The sequence below is a fragment of the Pinus tabuliformis genome, chromosome 1_2 (genome assembly GCF_031772625.1).
Source record: "Pinus tabuliformis cultivar Carrire ecotype Pingquan chromosome 1_2, CPIR1, whole genome shotgun sequence".
NCBI lineage: Eukaryota > Viridiplantae > Streptophyta > Pinopsida > Pinales > Pinaceae > Pinus > Pinus tabuliformis.
The window spans coordinates 534,005,586-534,026,274 of record NC_142298.1 but is presented as its reverse complement, the minus strand read 5'-3'; the positions used below and the strand labels follow the sequence as shown (position 1 = coordinate 534,026,274).

Below are 20,689 nucleotides of genomic sequence, written 5' to 3'. Positions count from 1 at the left end.
AAACAAATGGAAGAAGACTGACAGACATTGCAATTTTTGTAATCAAGATGGCCACTTAGAATCAAAATGCTTTAAAAAGATGGAAGCCTTGGAAGCAGCAATGAATAAGCATAACATCCATTTGGGGCAATCTTCAACTTCAACTTCATCTTCAGGAATGGCACTTTCTGCATGTGGTTGTCAAGCATCTCGGTCTGGCTATGCATTAAATGTATCTTCTTCTTCTCATTCTCATGAGTGGCTCATTGATTCTGGAGCTTCTTATCACATGGCCAAAAACAAAGCCATGTTTTCTTCTTTAAATGATTGTAACACCAAAAATATATATGTTGGTGATGATAGATCTCTTAATGTTGTAGGGACTGGAACTGTTCATCTAGACAATGGTCAGTTTAATGATGTATTATGTGTTCCAACCTTATCCTGCAACCTTCTATCTGCATATCAGATAACTCATTCAGGTGAAGGTAAAATCGTTGAATTTTCACCTCATGATGTTGTAATCAAGGACTTAAAAGATCCTAAACAGATTTTGGCTACTAGCATTGCTGATGATTCTACAAGGTTGTATAAGTTTCACAACTTTGGGTCATCAAATCTTCCCTCAGTATTTGTTGCTCATAACGATGAAGTGAGCAAACTTTGGCATGAGCGATTTGGTCACTTAAACTATCGCTCCCTTCAACATCTATGTAAAGAAAATATGGTGACAGGTCTTCCTATGGTATCTTGCAGAGATGGTGTTTGTTCCGGATGTGTACTCGGAAAACATCATTGGGACAGTTTTGAAAAACGTTCCTCTTGGCACGCCTCAGCCCCTTTACAGCTTGTGCATAGTGATTTATGTGGTCCACTTCCAGTTGTGTCATTCTCTGGTTGCAAGTATTTCTTAACTTGCATTGATGATTTCTCCAGACGCACTTGGGTATACTTCTTAAAACTCAAGAGTGAAGCATTTAACACTTTTTTGGCCTTAAAGGCCTTTGTTGAAAAACAATCTGGACATCAAATTCTTAAGTTAAGATCTGATAATGGCGGAGAATATGTTAAAAACACATTCATCAACTATTGCACTGAGAATGGAATTCAAATGCAACATACTGTTCCATATACTCCACAACAAAATGGTGTAGCTAAAAGGAAGAATCGCACCTTAAAGGAAATGGCTAATTGTATGCTACAATCTAAAGGACTTGGTCTTAGTTTTTGGGCAGAAGCAATTAACTGCGCAAATTACATAATAAATCGCACTCCTACTAAGGCTTTAAAGAATATCACTCCAGAAGAAGCATGGAGCTCAATCAAACCAGATGTAAGTCACTTTCGTGTTTTTGGAAGTGAAGCGTGGGCCCATATTCCAGATGAAAAGCATTAAGCTTTAGAACCTAAGAGTGAAAGATGTACTTCTGTTGGATATTCTGAAGATGTCAAAGGCTATAGACTTATTCCATTTAAGTCCAAAAATGTTATCATTAGAAGAGATGTAAAATTTGATGAAAATATATTGGCCTGCGAGCCTAGTCTGGCGGATGTGCCACCTCTCCCTATCTCTTCTACCTTTGAAAAAATTTCTTCTTCAGATGATGAAAGTGAGGATGACAATCCTCCCCCACCATCTCAGGATCCTCCTTCAGCTCCTGAGCTTCCAAAATGGGTTTGTTCTACTCGAGATGCAGCAGGTGATCTTGCCAGTGATCCTACAGATCAGCGACGCACACGTTCTCAGTTCGAGAGAGCCTCTTCTTTACTGGCTCAAGCTCCAGTAAATTATGATCCTGACACCTTTGCAGAAGCTTCAGGCCATCCAAATTGGGAAGCAGCTATGAATGAAGAATATCATTCATTATTGGAAAATGATACATGGGATCTTGTTCCTTTACCAAAGGGACGAAAACTTGTTAGATGCAAATGGGTTTACAGAACCAAGTATGGACCAGATGGGAAAGTTGACAAACATAAAGCTCGTCTTGTTGCTAAGGGTTTTTCACAGGTTGAAGGCATTGACTACACTGAAACCTTCTCCCCTGTTGCCAAAATGAACTCTATCTGCCTTCTTCTTTCCCTTGCTGCCTCTTTCAAATGGGAAGTCCATCAGATGGATGTTAAATCTGCCTTCTTGCATGGGGACTTGCATGAAGAAATCTATATGGAACAACCCATTGGCTTCATACAAACAGACTCCAGCCTTGTTTTTCGACTTAAGAAATCCCTTTATGGTCTCAAGCAAGCTCCTCGGGCTTGGTATGCCAAAATGGATAACTTTCTTTTAGAATCTGGCTTTTCTAGGTGTTATTCTGACAATATTGTCTACACCAAGAAAGTGGGCAACTCTCTTATCATCCTTGTTCTTTATGTTGATGATCTTATCCTTAATGGTAGTGATCCCAACCTTATAAACCATGTGAAGTCTAGCCTCAAAAGGAAATTTGAAATGACAGACTTAGGACACTTACACTATTTTCTCGGTCTTCAAGTCTTGCAATCCAAGGAGGGTATTTCCCTTTCCCAGTCCAAGTATGCTTGTGATATTCTACGTCATTTTCACATGGAAGACTGTAAGCTAGCCCCTTCTCCTTTTCAGTCTGGAGTCAAACTCTCAGTCACTTGTACTTCTCCTAAAGTTGATGCTACCTTATACCGTCAACTTGTAGGAAAACTTTTGTATCTAACCCATACTCGTCCTGACCTTTCCTTTGCTGTTGGCCTTGTTGCTCGGTTCATGCAAAACCCCCGTGAAAGTCATTGGAAAGCAGCTAAAAGAATACTTCATTATGTTCAAGGTACAGTTCAGTTTGGGATTCATTACAGTGCCAAAGCATCTCCTCTATTGGTTGGTTTCACTGATTCTGATTGGGCTGGTGACCTTGATGATCGGAAGTATACTACCGGTTATGTGTTCACTCTTGGTTCAGGACCTATTACATGGGCTTGCAAGAAACAGGGTGCCATTTCTCTTTCATCAGTAGAAGCAGAGTATCATGGTGTCGTAGAAGCTAGTAAGGAAGCCTTGTGGCTTCGTCAGATCCTGTCAGAATTTGGCTTTCAGCAGCAGCATTCGACTACACTTTGGTGTGATAATCAAAGTGCCATTCAGCTATGCAAAGATCTAGTTCAACATCAGCGCAGCAAACACATTGAACTGCACATGCACTTCATCAGAAAGCTCATTCATGACCATGTTCTTGAAGTGCAATATTGTTCAACAGATGATCAAGTTGCAGACATCTTCACAAAGGCTCTCACAGAGGCGAAGTTCACTAAACTTCGATTTATGGTTGGAGTTCAGGAAGTTGTCACTAAGGGGGGATAGGCTCTAGTGCCTCCTTCCTTCTCCTATTGTGTCATATTTGTAAATCCTTCAATCCTATCCCAAGTTGTTCTTAAGGGGGGATGTTAGGATATTCCGACACATAGAAAATAGTTAAGTACAACTTGGTCTAGTGTAGAGTTAGGTATAGAGTTAGGTAAAGTGTGTTTCTTTACCGTTGTACATTTTGTAACTTACAATCCGACGGTCACGATATGTAGTGATCCGACAGTTCATTCTCTCCTCGGTATTACCGACACTTGATCCGTGGCTTGACACCCGATTGGTCCATGAATTCTATTTAAAGCGCATGGAGGGTCATTTGTAGGGTAATCCGTGCATGAGAGAAGCTTATGTAAATTTTCATTCTTTGATTAATAAATTGTCTGAAGTGGCCGCGTTGGCTCAGGCCATGGACTGTTTCCCTCTTTGAGGGTTTTAACCACGTCAAAAATACTAGTGTGTTGATCTGTGATCTGGTTGTGAGCGGTGTCCTTTTGGTGTTCTTTCTGAGGAACTTACCCTGTAAATTCCTACACTGTTGAAAGGTAAATGCATGTAAAATACAAGGAACAACTAGGATTTCCTAAAAGAACAACTTATTCATAACTTCGAGAATTCAAACATTAACAATAAAAGCTAATTTAAGATGATCAAAGCATTGAATCTTCTGCTGTGAATATTGAAATAATTATGCTAAACACAAGTTGTTTCCTAGGAAAATGCAGCTATAAGAAATGAATGACACTTCTAAATAGAAATGATTCTACTGAAAGAAATATCAAATCCCGCACTTAACAATTCTTTATCAATCACAGAAAAAGACAAAAAAAGTAACACTTCAGAAAATCAATTATCAGGAATCCAATCTCATGACCCTAATTCAAACTATTATATAAACTATCACTATAATTAGCAATATAATAACCAATGATTAGATCTAGAAAGTGAATGAATAATTGCAAATAAATAACTAAAAGCTTGAATGTAAATTTAATAACACAAAGAAGGGCAATAGTCATTCCAAGATTGGGTCCATGATCACTGGAATTCAACTGCCTTAGAGCTACCTCAGTGCAAAGAGTTAATGATGGATTGTGAAAGTCTCCATTAAATTAATTAGAACAATATTACAAAGGATGTCTATACAAATTATAGCACTAATCAAAATGACAGTAATTTCCCACCTAATCTACCTAGTTTTAGTTCCTCCCTTTTATATTACAATCAATTATATTTTAAAAATAAGGAAGTGATCTTGAGAATTTGAAGATTCTCAGGATGCTTAATTTGAAGTACAAAATATCCCATATTTCCTCAGAATAGGTGGCCAAGATGTCATTCACAACTGATCTTTCCATGTTGACCTCCAGTCTCACCTAATCGGGTTATAACTAACCCAAGCAGATCTGTGTAACTTGTTTTTGTCTAGCTATCCCATGGAACAACATCCGCTATTGAAATTCCCTGTCAGTTAACACAAATTACCATATGATTTTCACAAAAAGATTAGAAAACTAATAAAAATATAAGGAAACAAGGTAATATAATTTATCAATTTTGAGGAACAACATCACCCCTTAGCTTACCTATTTGCATGAAATCATGCAAAAAAATGATTGACGTTGAGGGCGGTTATAGAATAAGTTGGGAAAGAATCTTCTCTATACTTTCAAAAACCGTTTCTTCTTCGGATTTCTTGGAGTGACATACTTACCTTCTTCAGTTAAATCATAATAAGACTTATAATCATCTTGTGGACACCAAATTAATGAACACACATACCTACACCTTATCCATTTATGGCCTTCTTCTAATACCATATGAGTGTAATCTTATGCTCTGTCCAATATAGTCTAGAAATTTCAATAATTGAAAGTTTCTCTATTTTTATTTCCCCTGATGAGATCCGTCGCCTTTGTTTGGCCCCTTGTAGAACCCCTAACTTGATATCTAGGAGATATTATAACCTTGACTGCAATACATCATTATAAATAGGTGTTAAACCACTGACAACACCAAACTTCTCCATGAATCGCTTGTGGTGGATGGGTGTGTGTAAAGAGCTTCATGTTTGTCCTCTGACCCATAGGTCGAGACGAAGTTCTCTTATTTGGAACACATTATAAGATTTTTCCCATCTTATCTAATTTTTAGAAAAACATATGAAATCTTGGAACTTTACATCTGCTATAAAAGGGGTAGGATTCTTATCTCTTTGTTCTTCTAAAAATAAATTATGCATGTAAATTTCACATAGGAAATACCATGTATTCTCATATTTTTATGGAAATAATCAACACATTCTGAAACAATACTAAAGTCATAAGGTTGTCGAGAATTCCTAGTTGGGGACCTGCATGACAAAGCATCCGAGTATATAGAGCAGACTTATTTAATCCGTTCTATAGATTTTTCAAGTTGTTTCTCCAAAGATTTAATGTTTTTCTTGGCTTCTCACAACTTGGTAGAAGTTTCATCTTATGTGACTCACAATGCCTTGAAATTTTTCAATACCTCGTGATGTTCATTTTGAGGAACTACCTCCTTTTGATATCGTACTATATTCTCTTATTGTTATTCCATTTTATTATTCAAGACTTGAATAATAGCTACCACAATCATAGTAGTGTATGGTGGCATGGGCCCAATCTGTGTTTCTCTTGTAAAAGAAATTGGTACTTCTGTTTGAGCTCCAACTTCAGTAGTTAAAATGACAATATTTGACATGTCTGACTCGTTCTGAGTACCTACAGTAAAGGAAATAACAAAATTTTCAGTTTCATTTTAGGTCTCATTTTCTCGAACTTCCTTCTTTTTCTCATTTCTTTTCTCATAGTATTTTTAGGATTTATTATTTCGCAACCATCTCTTAAGTTATTGGACACTTCATTATAATTTCTTTTTTTCTTTATTCAACATCTACATCTCTTCACTATTCTTACCTTCTTGTTTGTTTCTCAATCCTCTATTAACCTTCAGCATAAAATTTCTAGCTAGAGTGACTGGAGGAGACGGAACAACAACAATGGATGCTAGGTTTTCAATCACCAATTCCTTAACAGGCTCAATTTTAGCATCATTTATAGATTCGAAAAGGTTTATGACATCCTAGGGTCCCTTTGGAGATTCGACATTGACTTCCCATTCCATATATTCCCGAGGAAATTGTAAGGCTACCTCTCCAAAAGAGGAGGGTTCTTGGATGGTTGCGACAGAATCAGCAGAGTGTTCCTGAAGAAAAGTATTATCAGGATCTCTCGATGATTCTAGAATAACAATAGCGACAAAATTTGAAGGAGAGGTTGGAGATATGGGAAATGTCCTTTGATGAAGAAAATCCTTTGAAAAAGCTACAACCCCTTCAAAGTCAATAGAATTCAAAAAGTTTTCAATGCTTCTAAAACTTTGGATGCCTCCATTTCATGTTCTTCAGGAGGGTCCTCCTCATGAATTTTTGGTATGCTCAGAAATTTTTGAGGTTCAATTCCCTTCGATGGTTGTGCTTAAAAGTTTATGGATTTTCAGGACTTATCCAACCTTTTTAATTGTTGAGGGGTAGGGGTCTGCAAAGTCGCTTCCATCGTAATGTTCTTATTTTGATTGGTTTCTTCATTTCCCTCTGTCTTCTTGTCATCAAATAGAATATGATTGGGTATTCATAGGTGCTTCATTTCTTGGTGGAGCCTCAGGAATTCCCAATAACTCTTCCCCATTTAACTGTGATTGATTCATATTTCTGACAATCATCAATTTTATAAGCCCATGGTGGCTTACCACTGAAGGCTAGTTCTTGGACCTCTTAAGTCGTATGCCTTCTCTTGTAGTAATGAACTCAGAAAATGAGGTAGGTTTAGGGTTACCTTTAGTCTTAGTGTTGCCAACAGCTTTAGGTGTCCCCCCCTTACCACATCATATCGACTTTCGCATGCAATGTATCATTGGACCACACCTTCTAGTTCTTTCCATGGTTTTGGAAATGATGTAGGGTCATAAGCTTTCCCTTTCCTCACCAATTATTCTCGAGGATTTACAAACAAGGATGTTGTGCTATGTAAAGGAGTATGCATCTCAGCACAATGGAGCAACTGCCAGAGACAAGAAAAATAATGGCGAGGTGCGTGATGTACTTATTGGAGATATTTATCGTGGAATGTTCTGACAAGCCTTAGATATTTGCAACGGTGAAAGCATTAAAATCAGGAAAAAACATGCAAAGAGATATTTGAGCCCTGATCATGGATAAGATAATTTTCATTGAAACATTTCCTTTAGTGAAGAAAAAGTGAAATAAATTTAAAATAGATTTAATAATTCTCTGAATATTACATCCATGATACGTAAAATAAAATTTAATTATTCATATGCATCCATTGTTACCACTTTCCAAGGGGGAGAAAATAAGCTCATATAGTAATTCAATGATTTTCCTTCATTATTGCTAAGAGAGAGAAAATGGCTACTTTTAGAAGGTAGTTTCAGATATACTTCAATTCCACAGGCATGTCCTCTATTGTGAGAAAGTACATATAGCCTCAACAAGGTTTCCTTTTAACCCATTGATATACCACTATCCCTTTCCACTTTTAAAAAAAGATTCATAAATTTTTATTATTTCTCAATTATTGATAAAAGGCCATTGTTCTGGTGTGCTGATCAGTTGATAACAATGCCATTCATGAGAGATAATGAGACGAACAAGTTGGCTCGTGATGAGACCTCTTTTCCTTCTACCTAATGTTCAGAGACCATTACCCTACCTTGGTGACCAGAGTGGTAATGTCGCCACATTAAATCTTATGATCATGGTAGGTCAGCTCATGATGAGACCTCCTATCCTTTGTCCATTATTTTTCTTATAATTTATTTATTTTTATTATTTTTTCGTTATGATAAAAGGTTAGTGGATGGGGTAGCTTATCGACTCCTTAAGAGTTAGGGATGGTGTAAAAAGTATTGCAATTATTACCTTTTTAGTTTTCCATTTTTCTGCCTACATTTTATTTTTTAAGGAGATGAAAGATTATAGGAAACTTTGAAAAGAAAGAAAGTTTCTCTAGTGGTATTTTGAAGAAATTTAGTATAAATATCTTTATAAATTTACAATATCAGGTTTGTTTTAGAAATTTAGGATTTTTTCAAGGTCTATTCCTAAAAATTCTTATAAAACATTATCTAATCGGAATCATTCAATGAAATTATTAATTTTACCATGATTCAAAGGAGGAATCAATTTAAAAGAATAACTATTTCTAGGAAAACAAATGTGGTTGGAAAAAAATAATCAATACTAAAGGGAAAAGTAGTTAAAACTAGGAAACAACAACCATGACCAAGGGAACAATAGTTGTGACTAAGGGAACAATGACTGTGACTAAGGAAACAACAACCATGACCAAGGGAACAACAATTGTGACTAAGAGAACAATGACCACAACCAAGGGAACAACAACTGTGACTAAGGGAACGACAACTACGACTATAGGAACAATATCTCTAACCAAGGGAACAACAAGTGTGCCTAAGGGAATAACAACTGCACCTAAGGGAACAACAACTATGCCTTAGGAAACAACAACTTTGATTAAGGGAATAGTAATTGCGCCTAAGGGAATAACAGTTGTGACTAAGGGAACAACTACTGCACCTAAGTGAACAACAACTGTGCCTAAGGGAACAAAAATTATGACCAAGGGAGCAACAATTTATTAATACAAAATGTCTAATTAGTTACTAAAAGGATGACTAAAAATTGTGTATAAATGACCATTTGTTAGTCGGTGACTAGTAGTAGCTAATTTACAGTATCTTATAACACAGCCAACCTTTAGTTGTTTTTAGCTTGGTCATTAATTGGTTGTCTCAATTTTATCGTCTAGTAGTATATTTAATCATAAATTTGGTAATTAATTTAGTCATTGATTTAGTTATTAACTGCCACAATTAATGATCAATATACAACAAAAAATATTACTATATGATCACCTTAGAAAACCAATTAATGACCAAAGAAATATGAAAAAAATGTTGGTCATGTTATAAGATACTGTAAATTAGCTACTAATAGTCCTATATATGCAACATTTAGTCATCACTTGAAACCAGCTAATGACCAAAAAAATATGACTAAATTTCAGTCATGTTATAAGATACTATAAATTAGCTACTAATGGTTGTATATATGAAAAATTTTGTCATTATTTGTAATAACAAATTCATCATTTGCAATAATTATTTTTTTTCTTGGTAGTTTCATATTCATTATATAAACAACTAATTTAACAGTTTATACTCATTTCATTTACTTTCATTAATAATCATTATAATCGACTAATTTAGTTGTATATTCATTTTACTTGTGTTCATCACTAATCAAAATAAACTACTAATTTAGTAGTCTTAGATTGATTTTATCTTTTCAATATTAATCAACATAAATTAATTAGTATGATTTTGCTACTATATTAAAAAAATGTCATACACTATCATATAAAGTTACATATATTAATTATATGAAACTTCAAGTATTACAATATGAATTTTCAACTTATTATTGGTTAGACTACAATTTACACATGAAATATTGTTTGACCACTTCAAAACATTATCATTGTGTTTCCAAAGAATTGCATGTGAATTCACCAACTCTGAAGACTTGACCATCAGTCTCTATGTGTGTGTCTTATATAGGATATTGGCTCTAAGGGTACCACTAGACCGATTCTCTTCTTTGTCACTTTTTTCATTTGTCGCTCCAGTGTTATTGTTCTACACTTCCTTCAATTCTTGCTTCTTACTATCAATATTGAGTTCCTTTTCTGGAAACAAAATAAGATACAATGCAAAGTATAAGACATGAAAGATTATGAATACTAGAATATAAATTGAAGTAGACTATAAAGGATTTATACGACGTATACCTCAACATCAGCAATGTAAAAGCCATTTTTCCCCATAAAAGAAAGAAAATCGAACAAGTTTTCTTCATTTGGGAGATAATAGCCACTATGTGGCAATATGACCTATATAAACATAGAAAATAAAAAGTAACCATAGAAAAGAACACCTTAGTAAATTAGTATTCAACCTTCAGGGAAAGCTTATGCACAATGATGTCAATTATGTTACATGCTAAAAACCTCAAACTGTAGATAACTTGTGAAAAACAATAATCTCAGGTGTGATGTCTAATCCTTGTCATTTTATTTGCAACAACATTTCATTCTCTAATTCATGAACTTGGTCAAGTATATAAACAACATGTGCTCAAATAACAACATGAAATTAAATTTTTCTAATAGTAATGAAAATATTTTAGCACAAAACAACTATAAGGATTTTAATCAATTAAGCGTAATACTAATTTTATATTCAAGCTTTGGTTGTTTAAATGTACATGATACCAAGTATTTCAATTTCATACCTAAAAGACAAAATAAAATCAATAGAAACATTCAAAATACAATCAAACAATAAAGAGAGGATATCATGAAATGGACATTGCAATTATAAAAAATTTGTTTATCTGTCCACCAGTGTCTTGTCTAGCATTCCTAAAACATTTTCTTGCCCAAAATAACCATGAGGTGAAAGAATCAAAACAATAAAAACAATAGGAATCGCTACTAGAAACTTGAACAAGTTTTCTTTAGTTGGGAGATAGTGGCCACCATGTGGCTAGATGACCTATATAAAGAAAGAAAATAAAATATCACCATAGAAAAGAACACCTTAGGAACTTAGTATCCAACCTTCAAGAAAAATACTAGGCATAATCATGAAAAACTAAGTTACATGTTTTAAGGGCCAAGTGGTGAATTAGCATACCAGATTTCTAGCTCTCCATTTTTTATTGCACCAAACCGACTAACACCTAATCCAAAAAGCCAATAATTTTCATTATAGTGGATCAAGAAATTTTCTACAACTTATTAAGAAGCACCTTCTCCATTCTCCACTCAAGAAGAAAATTCAATTCTTGGTAAAGATGAAGATCCATTTTCTGGATACTCTCAAGAATCATGTATATCTGCTTATACAAAACAACAATGTAAGAGGAAAGTGTGTAGAAAAAATATCTATAGAATTGAAATAGATGACAATGATGACATAATGAGAAAAGGGAATCAAAATTAAGAAACCAGATTCATTTTCATAAGGAAAACATCAAGTAGAAATTAGAAACAAATCTCAAGGTTTACACAATAAAAATTCCACTCTTATTGCCATTTGTTTCATACCAGTGCTCCTAAACATTAACAAGTTGTTGTTACTAAAAAGTGTTTCTATTTTAAAGTGTACCCTCAAGAGGATGATAAGGGGAGCAATGCACATGATTTCAAACTAACAAATTTAAAACAAGAAAAAAAAATGTTGATCTTTCTAGGTTCCAGAAACATTCTTTCAATATTAACAACCTTATTTACAAAGCAAAGATGCATTAACCAAAATCCCAAGCAATGCATTTGTTCTTTCATCGCATCACATTTTTTTGCTATAAAAGTTTACCAATTAATCCTAATGTCGCTCAAACTTTTCACGAAACCATTTAGTAAACAAATTTTCTCATTTATATTTGAGAAGATGAAGTTTTAAAAGTGTAAATTTATTTTGATTTGGAGTTGGTGAGATTTATAGTTGAACATAATTGTATTCTTATTACACACCCATGTTCTCATCATGGCTCATGAGGTTCATGCCCATCACTTTGAGAACTTTATATTGCAATCACCATGACCTGGGACTTTGCCATAATCACAATGGAGAGGGTGAAGGGTAAAACCCCATTAGCTGACCTATACGTACCCTAACGAGAGTACAATTCCTACCCATTTAGGTATTGGATCATTTAGCATGTAAATATGAATAACATAGAAGTGTAAATACAGGCAAAGGTTGTAAGAAATGCATGTATCAATAAGAATCTTATACTTAAAGTGAGATCATAATTGTAGAGAAGTTACCTAGATTTCCATAAGTCAACTTTTAGTTCTAATTAAACAAGAACCCCAATGAAACACCCTTCACTTCCAAACATATGTTTACTAAATCACATTAATAAGATATGTGTTTCCTCACCTACCTATCATAGTGAAAAGAATAAGGATAAGAAAGATGAAATTCTTCATCTAAAGTAATGCCTAAATGTTGCTAGGTGGCTCTTACTTAATGTTTTTTTCCACACGATTGCCTCATGACATTGTGATAACATTCTTTGTTTCAAGGAATAGGTACAAAACATATCCTTATACGTCAACACCATATGAATCAGTTTTATGATGAACAAGCTAACTCCCATCTTAAGTAATTTGATTGAAAATTTTCAATCTTGAGCTAACTATCTAGAAACCATATAACAACTTGTAGTTTCAGTATTCTACCACAACTGGCCAAACAAGGAAATAGAAAAGCATCGAAACATGGTCCACCATTATGACCCAATCCATTAAAATTCAATAAATATAAAGAATAAATAGTTGGAACATTTTCACAAAGCATCAAATTTTGATCCTACATATTGTATTGAGATGTGCTTCCATTTGTTGAAGGTCTTATGTGAAAATGGAAGACTCATAAAATAAGACAACAATTATAATAACACCCAAGATACAATTTTCATATCCTTTAAAACTTTGGAAAAATAAATGCATAAGAACAATGGGAAAAACAAACAACTTAAATGGAAACGCATAGAAACATGGTCCACCAGTGTCCCAATCCATCAAACTCCAAGAAATATAAAGAATAAATAATTGGTTCATTTTCACAAAGCCTCAAAATTTGATCCTACATGTTGTATTGAGGTGTGCTTCCATTTATTGAAGGTCTTAAGTGAAAAATCATAAAATAAGATGGAAGTTTCAATAGAACCCGAGACACAATTCCATATCCCTTTTATTATGCTTTATAATTTTGAAAAAATGAACGAATGGAAAATAAATGGGTAAGGAAGATGCTAGGTAAGTTAGTAACTAAAGAAATTTTGCATGGTGAAAACAAGGAGAAAATTAAGGGAGGAAAGTAAAATGATGTCAACTTTCAAATGATAAGTGGGAAAAAGCAACAAATCTCTATTTTTTGAAGAAATTAATACACTGCATACAAAATCCTACAACTTGTGAACAAATTTGGCTATTTTTCATGGTGTTTCAGGGATAGTGGCAAGGGGAAGGGTTTCAAGGATGGTTAGAAGTTAAACTCAAATTTAAATGGGAAAGCCAAAAATAAAATTTTTAAATAAAATTTTAAACAAATATAAAGTTTAAAAACAAATATTCTAGAACATAGTGCTATAATATAAGTCAATAAAAGCAATTGCCATAGATAATATATCTAATGCAACTCAATAAAAGTAACAAGTCTTAGATAGTAGATCTTAAAGAACTTGTCTACATAGATATTATAACCCTCCCAAAATAAAGGCTTGATATAGGATACACAAACCTACCAAACATGGGAATCAAAACTATGAAGGAAATTAGCCCTCATAACAAGAACATACTACATAGTATTCAGGCATGCAATGCATAGATAACCTTTGTCCAAGTTTGAATATAAAAAAACTTGGTGAATATTTTTATTCCAAAATTGGAACCAAATGGGCACTAGTTTCGATAGTGGGTATTAAAATTTCCTCAAAACCATCCCCAAATATCTCCCAAAACTCCCTGTTTTTGGCAAGAACCATCTAGAGGATATGGGATAAGTCCCTAAAACCATGATAAGACGTCTTCAAAACATCCCATTTTATGGAAAGAAACATTTGGACAATGTGGAAGAGGATCACACATCCTTAGACCTGTCTCGTTCAAATAGGGACTTTCCCCTTGCAATCCCCTAGAAGGGGAAAATCCAGAGGATGCATCCCAGAAGTAGGAACAGGTCCCACTATGAAACATCGTCCTCAACGCATAATCCACATGATACATTATAAAGTGATCTAAGAGAGTGACGCAGTAACATATGAACTCACAACCAAGTGTAGAAATTAGCCTATATATCCATAAGTAGAATGTATGTAAGGAAATTTTTTAGTGTGAAACTTCTTGGAAGGTGTACCAAAACTACTTCACTTAAGTCACTAGGTGACAAGTGACCCTAACAACAAGTTGATGGTTACCATCAATTCAGATCTATAACACAAATAGAAAACCTGCAGTAGAAGTAGATACGATCTAGAACAGAAAGCAACAATATAAAATACCCAATATAATAACCTAATTGGAAGGTCTTTTGAATGAATAAATATTTTATTAGTATCACCTGGTGAAGGAGATCTACAAATGGGTTTGAAAGTCCCCCTCCGTGGGATGGGTCTTTTTGTGTCCTTGATGCTTTAGAAAATGATTCTCTCTCTCAATATGTGAAAAACCCAAACAAAAGTAGAGAACTCAAAATGGGAGCTCAAAGAAAAAAGACAATAATGTTGACGATGATTATGATCATTATGAAGAATGAATGAAAACCCCTCCTATTTATAACAAAGCATTGAGTTAATCTCGAAAATGGAGAATAATAAATAGAATTAACCAAATTCATATCTAACCGCTTGGAATACTTTATTATATTTATTGGAGGGGGAAAATATATTTAAAATGGTTAAATACCTTTATTTAAACATAATTAACAAGTAAAATGAATTATTAATTATTTCCCTATAATTAAGAAAGGTGTGAAATCAAAATAATTATTCAATAGTGATTTAATAATTATTCTAATAACAAAAATAAGGAAAAGTAAAAAAATAGTGATTTATTTAAATATTCCTAAGGGATTTAGTCAAATGTGACAAGGAATAATGATTTAATAATTATTCCTAGAGAAAATTATATAAATAATGATTTATCTAATTATTCTCATGGATATTCTTATTTACATCATTTTTTTAAAATAAAAGTGGTTTACTAAATTATTTTCCACACTGAAAGTGATTTTACTATTGTTGAGCGTTAGAAAAGGTATGTGATTGCCACTTACTTCGTTATCTTTTCCTTTAATTCATAACTTCTTTACATTATGAAATAGGAATATGATGAAGGATTATGATAAAGTTTAAGAGATTTGTGAGTAATGTGGAATAACTAATTGTTACCTTTTTCTATGCAGAAAATGAAGAAAATGGAAGATCGCCATTTCAAAGGAAAAGACAAATCGAAACCAATTGTTGTCCCTTTAACAGGGAACCGCATCTAGACGATACAATCCAGATCGGAGTGCATAAGCTAGGTAAAGGAAGAAGAAATACCAAATTAGCGCAAGAAGACAAAGAGATAACTGAAGGATAACGATATGGCGAATCCCTTAAGATCCTTTGATCCTGATGGATCGCTACCTTAAGAATATCTGTATCTTTGATATTTCCACCCGGCCATTATAAAAAGGGGCAGCATTGCTAGCCCAAGGGGTAGACTATTGTTGTTTTATAGAATCTACTGCTGTAAACCAAACTTTGGTCATTGACTCTCTTTAAAGAGTGATTGTTGTAACTCTATTTCCATGATTAATATATAAACTTTGTTGCTGTTCCATCTTTGATTTTGGAGTAACCGCAGTAGTGCGTCCCTAGAGGCTAAGGGCTCGGCCCTAGAGGATCACTTTCTTCCTGTACCATTATTTTCCAATTCCAAGTCATGTGTGGTTTGATTTCTTTTACTTGCTTCATTCAGTAATTTGCTGTTCCTTATCATTTCGTGTACTGGCTCTGTCATATTTCACTCATATTTGAATAGTAAGGTTATCTTCTACAACTAAAATTTTATGCTATCCATTCCGAAATCATATTGCATTGTTGTTTCTTTAAAGATTAACATCACTGTTCATTTACAGAGTAAGGGTGTTGTGCATTTACAGATCGGTATTATTGTTTATTTAGCCACGGTTTACCACTAAGTGTGATTGTTGTTCATTTGGATTGTCGTTCCATTGTAATCGCAATTGTTGTTTCTTTATCACAGTGGTTAATATTGATTATGTTAAAGACTCAAATTACTGGTTCCATCATTATAACTTCGATGTGTGTTAACATATGATTTAGTTTGCAATGCGTTTACTTTTGATTCAGTTGCTATTCAACATTTCATAGACTTACTTTAGTTTGTTGTTCCATTCTTGGTTTGTTGTTCCAACCATTTCTGAAGTTAAAGATTGCTGCTTAATTCCTTTAGATTACGATTGATGTTTAATTCATTTCTATAAGTTAAAGCTTGTTGTTCAATCTTTTCGAACAGATTAGTTGTTGTTCCCTTTTCTATTAATTGAATTATCATTTCAAGTAATTGTTTCAGTGTGAACAGAACGGTCTGCAACTATAGTGAACATTGACTATTGCTATCTTGTTCCCAAATTGGAGATCTTCTCTTTTATTGCTTTCCATTTGCATCAGTTTACAAAGGGAAGAGTTATTATTACTGCACCCTTGACCGATGAAGTGTTGTAGTTTCTTAAATGAATGATTTAGTTACAAAGCATTTCCATTTCTTACCATTACATTTAGAGTTTGTTTCTAGCATTTGTTTACTCTTGTAAAAGCACTATACTACTAGCATTACTCTTGACAAGTGACCGCCTCAGACTGAGTACATTCTTTGAGATAACAAATCGTACCTGGATTGATAATTAATGGTGGGTAAATAGAGGTGAGAAAGACCCTTTTTACTGCCCAATATTTTGGCACCGTTGTCGGGGAGGAGTGTAGCCATTTGTTTCTTTTACAAGTAGTGTAAGTACCTGCTAGGAGAGAATTGGGTTTTAAAAATGAAAGGTAAGAACCTATGTATGGAGCATGTAACAGCCCTGCTCCCCTACCCGCTTTCCTACAGATTTGCTATTTGTTTTGGGTAGAAATCAACATTTGATTTGTGTGCATGACTAAGTAGAAAAAGCCTGAAAAGAATCCTAAACCACTACCTAAGCCTGATAAAGTTAAGAGGCCTATGACCCTTGGCCGGTCGACCTTTATAGACGAAATCCTTAAAAAAGAAGAATCTCAGCCTTCATTAGGACCTAGAAAAGCTGCTTCTAGACAACCTACTAGTTCCCTTATGGCCACAGGACCACCATCTGTAGCCTTTGCTGAGGTGCACAGTAAAATAGAGGAGCAAGATTTTCAAGAAATTGAGAATTCTAGCCCAAAATCATTGCAAGAAGGGAACCTTAGTAATCTCTGCGAGGGAAGAGGAGAAATAGGGGAAACTGAAGAGCCAAAATCTCCTCTTGGAATAGTTCAGCCATTAAGTGGCCCAAATAAGGGAAGTGCTATAAAAATCATCCAGAAAGGTTATTGGCACATATTTGACCAAATGGCCCATAACTAGCAAAGCCCCCAAACCTCTACACTGCAATATCCCATTGTAGATACTACAGTTAATGAACCTATGAAGGCCATTGCTCTCTAGCACATCCCTACATTCCATGGCCTAACATCGGATGATCCAGATGCATCTTTATTTGAATTTGATGTGCTGTGCAAAGGATATGACTATACCACCGACCCCCAAAAGCTGAAACTATTTCCCTCTACATTGAAAGGGGCTGCTCTATGATGGTTTATGGGGTTGGGTGCAGGTGTTATAAATGATTGGGATCAGATGAAAGGTGCTTTCTTGAAGAAATATCAAGATTATTGTAGGTCTAGAGAGTTAAAAAATGAAATATTTTAGATGGTAGCTCGACCTAATGAGACATTAGAAGAATATGTTGAACGTTTTCAGTATAATCTTCAAGGATCTCTTTATGCATCATTACCCTTACCTGACAATGTATTAAAAACAACGCTAATTAAAAGCATGAAGGAACAATGGGTTGAAACACTAAATATTATGGGAAAAGGAGATATTTATCAAGAAAATTTTGCTAACATCATTGATTTATGTATCAGGAGCTCACAAGGTAGCACAAGGCTAAAACCAGCAGAACATGATAGGTTTACAAGGGACAACAAGACCTTTGGAGAAGGAGTAACTCCTGCAGAAATTGGAAATTTACTAGAAAATTTCAAAACTAATACATTGGGGACTCTGATAAAACAGCTCGATATTATGCAAGTGAAACAGAAACAAGCAGAAGCAGAGAAAAATATGGCAATATTCTGTCCCAGATGCAGAAAGAAACATAGCAACAAAGAGTGCCCACTAGATGCAGTTCAAGTCTATGCTATTTGTACAAAAGAACATTCTACGGAGAGTTTCCCCTAACTTCCTGGTTTGAAAGAAGTATACAAAGAAGCAAAAGAAGAACCAGAACCGGTGTACCTACTTAATCAGTGCCATCAATGGCAGTCGTGACAATCAGGTATGTTCTCTAATCCATCTTCTTCTTTCCAGCCTCCGCAATATCATGCTCAACAATATAATACAATGTGGAAAAATCAACCTCCCTTCTCAAATTGGTCACAACAACCATGTCCTTCATCATCTCCTTGGCCGAACCGAACAAGCCAATTTAATTAGCCTAATTTCCCCTACACTCCACCATATTAGCAAAACAATGCATATCCAACACAATGGTACCCTCCCACTTCATAGAGTCAAGCCTAGAAGACAAACTGGCAAAGACTAATGAATCAGCCAGTAGGAACCATTCCACTCCCTCAACCTACACTGCCAACACTACAACAAAACCCCCAGTCCAACTTAAGACCGCAACTCCCAGCCCAACCCAACCTGAACCCAAATAATAGACCGGTTCAATCTATTCAAATAATCAAAACACCGAAACTCGAAACCGATCTAAGGGAGTGCAAGGACCTTCAATTAAGGTCTGGGCGTATTGTAGAAACTGTGGGATACACCCAAGTTGAAAATCATTTACTTGTAGAACAACCATTACAGGAAGAAGATGTGGTCAGACAATAGACTCATCACCAAGCAACCACATCTTCTCCCCCATTCCCAGAACGATTAATCATACCGTGCCATATAGAACATCCTGACTTTGATATTCTGGGAGAACTAAAGAATTTGTACATAAAAATCCCACTCCTCCAAGCTATCCAAGATATCCCAATATATGAAAAAACCATTAAAGAACTATGTATAAAAAAAAGGAGGAGAATAACAAATAACCCAACAGTCCAAGTAGTTGGCACCCTATCTGATCTATTATCAGGGAGAGAAGCACCTGTCAAATATGCAGACCCTGGAAATCCAATAGTGACAATGCAAATCAATGTACAAACCTTTTAAAATGCCTTAGTTGATTTAGGGGCTGCAATTAATATTTTAACAACCACCACTTGTCAAAAACTGGGCATTACATCAGTAGAACCAACCTTCACCTTATTAGAACTCGCTGACCGATCAGTGGTTAGGCCAGAAGGTACACTACATGATGTCATGGTATCTGTTGACTCCTGGGAATATCCTGCTGATTTTCTGATAATAAACCCCAAAAACTGACTTAATGGACACACGTTAATTTTAGGCAAACCTTGTCTTGCGACTGTTGATGCTTACATTGGCTGCCGACAAGGCAATATGACCATAACTAGAGGAAGTAACATCAAGAACCTAGCCTTATACCCTCTAGCCCAGCCAAGTGTAACAATAATAAAAACTAACAAAACATCTTGTATCATACCTCACCGAAAACAATAGATCCCCATTAACCATAGAATATGCCCTCGATTTTAAAGATCAAACAGAGGATTATGTCATTAACAAATTCATTAACCAAGCTGAATCTAGATCTCACATACAATGTCACATGATAGAGGTAGCATTTGACAATGAACTAGAAGAAGATCCTCTCAAAGACACCCATGATCAAACAATACCCACTAACTATGTTTCAAACAGCAAAACTATAGAGATTGAGCCAGGAAAAACCTTAAAAATCAATAATAACCTGACTCCTGAACAAGAAGAGAAGCTGATCCAACTATGGAGAAAATATAAGGAAGCTTTTGCATGGGATTATTTGGACATGAAAGGAATCGACCCCCATCTTTGTATACACCACATTTATACAGAAAAATATGTGAGCCCTGTTCGCCAACCACATGGAGACTCAACCCACACATGAAAGACATTCTGAAAGCTAAATTACAAAAGCTTTTGGATGTAAACTTTATTTATCCAATCTCTGATAGCAAGTGGGTCTCTCTGCTAGTTGTGGTGCCAAAGAAGAATGGAAAGTGGAGGATTTGTGTAGATTATAGAGAATTAAACAAAGGCACTCAGAAAGACCACTTCCCCCTTCCATTCATTGATCAGTTATTAGACACATTAGTAGGAAAGAAATTCTTTTCTTTCTTAGATGGCTTCAGTGGATACAATCAGATTCAAATTTCCCTTGAAGACCAGGACAAAACCACTTTTACCTGTCCTTGGAGAACATTTTCCTACAGAGTCCTACCCTTTGGCCTATGCAATGCCCCTGCCACAT

At 34.9% G+C, this 20,689-nt stretch overlaps 1 pseudogene; it reads right to left on the bottom strand.

The window, feature by feature from the left end:
* The window catches only part of LOC149206695 (calcium-transporting ATPase, endoplasmic reticulum-type-like), a 183,342-nt pseudogene that overhangs the window by 32,811 nt on the left and 129,842 nt on the right, over positions 1 to 20,689 (bottom strand).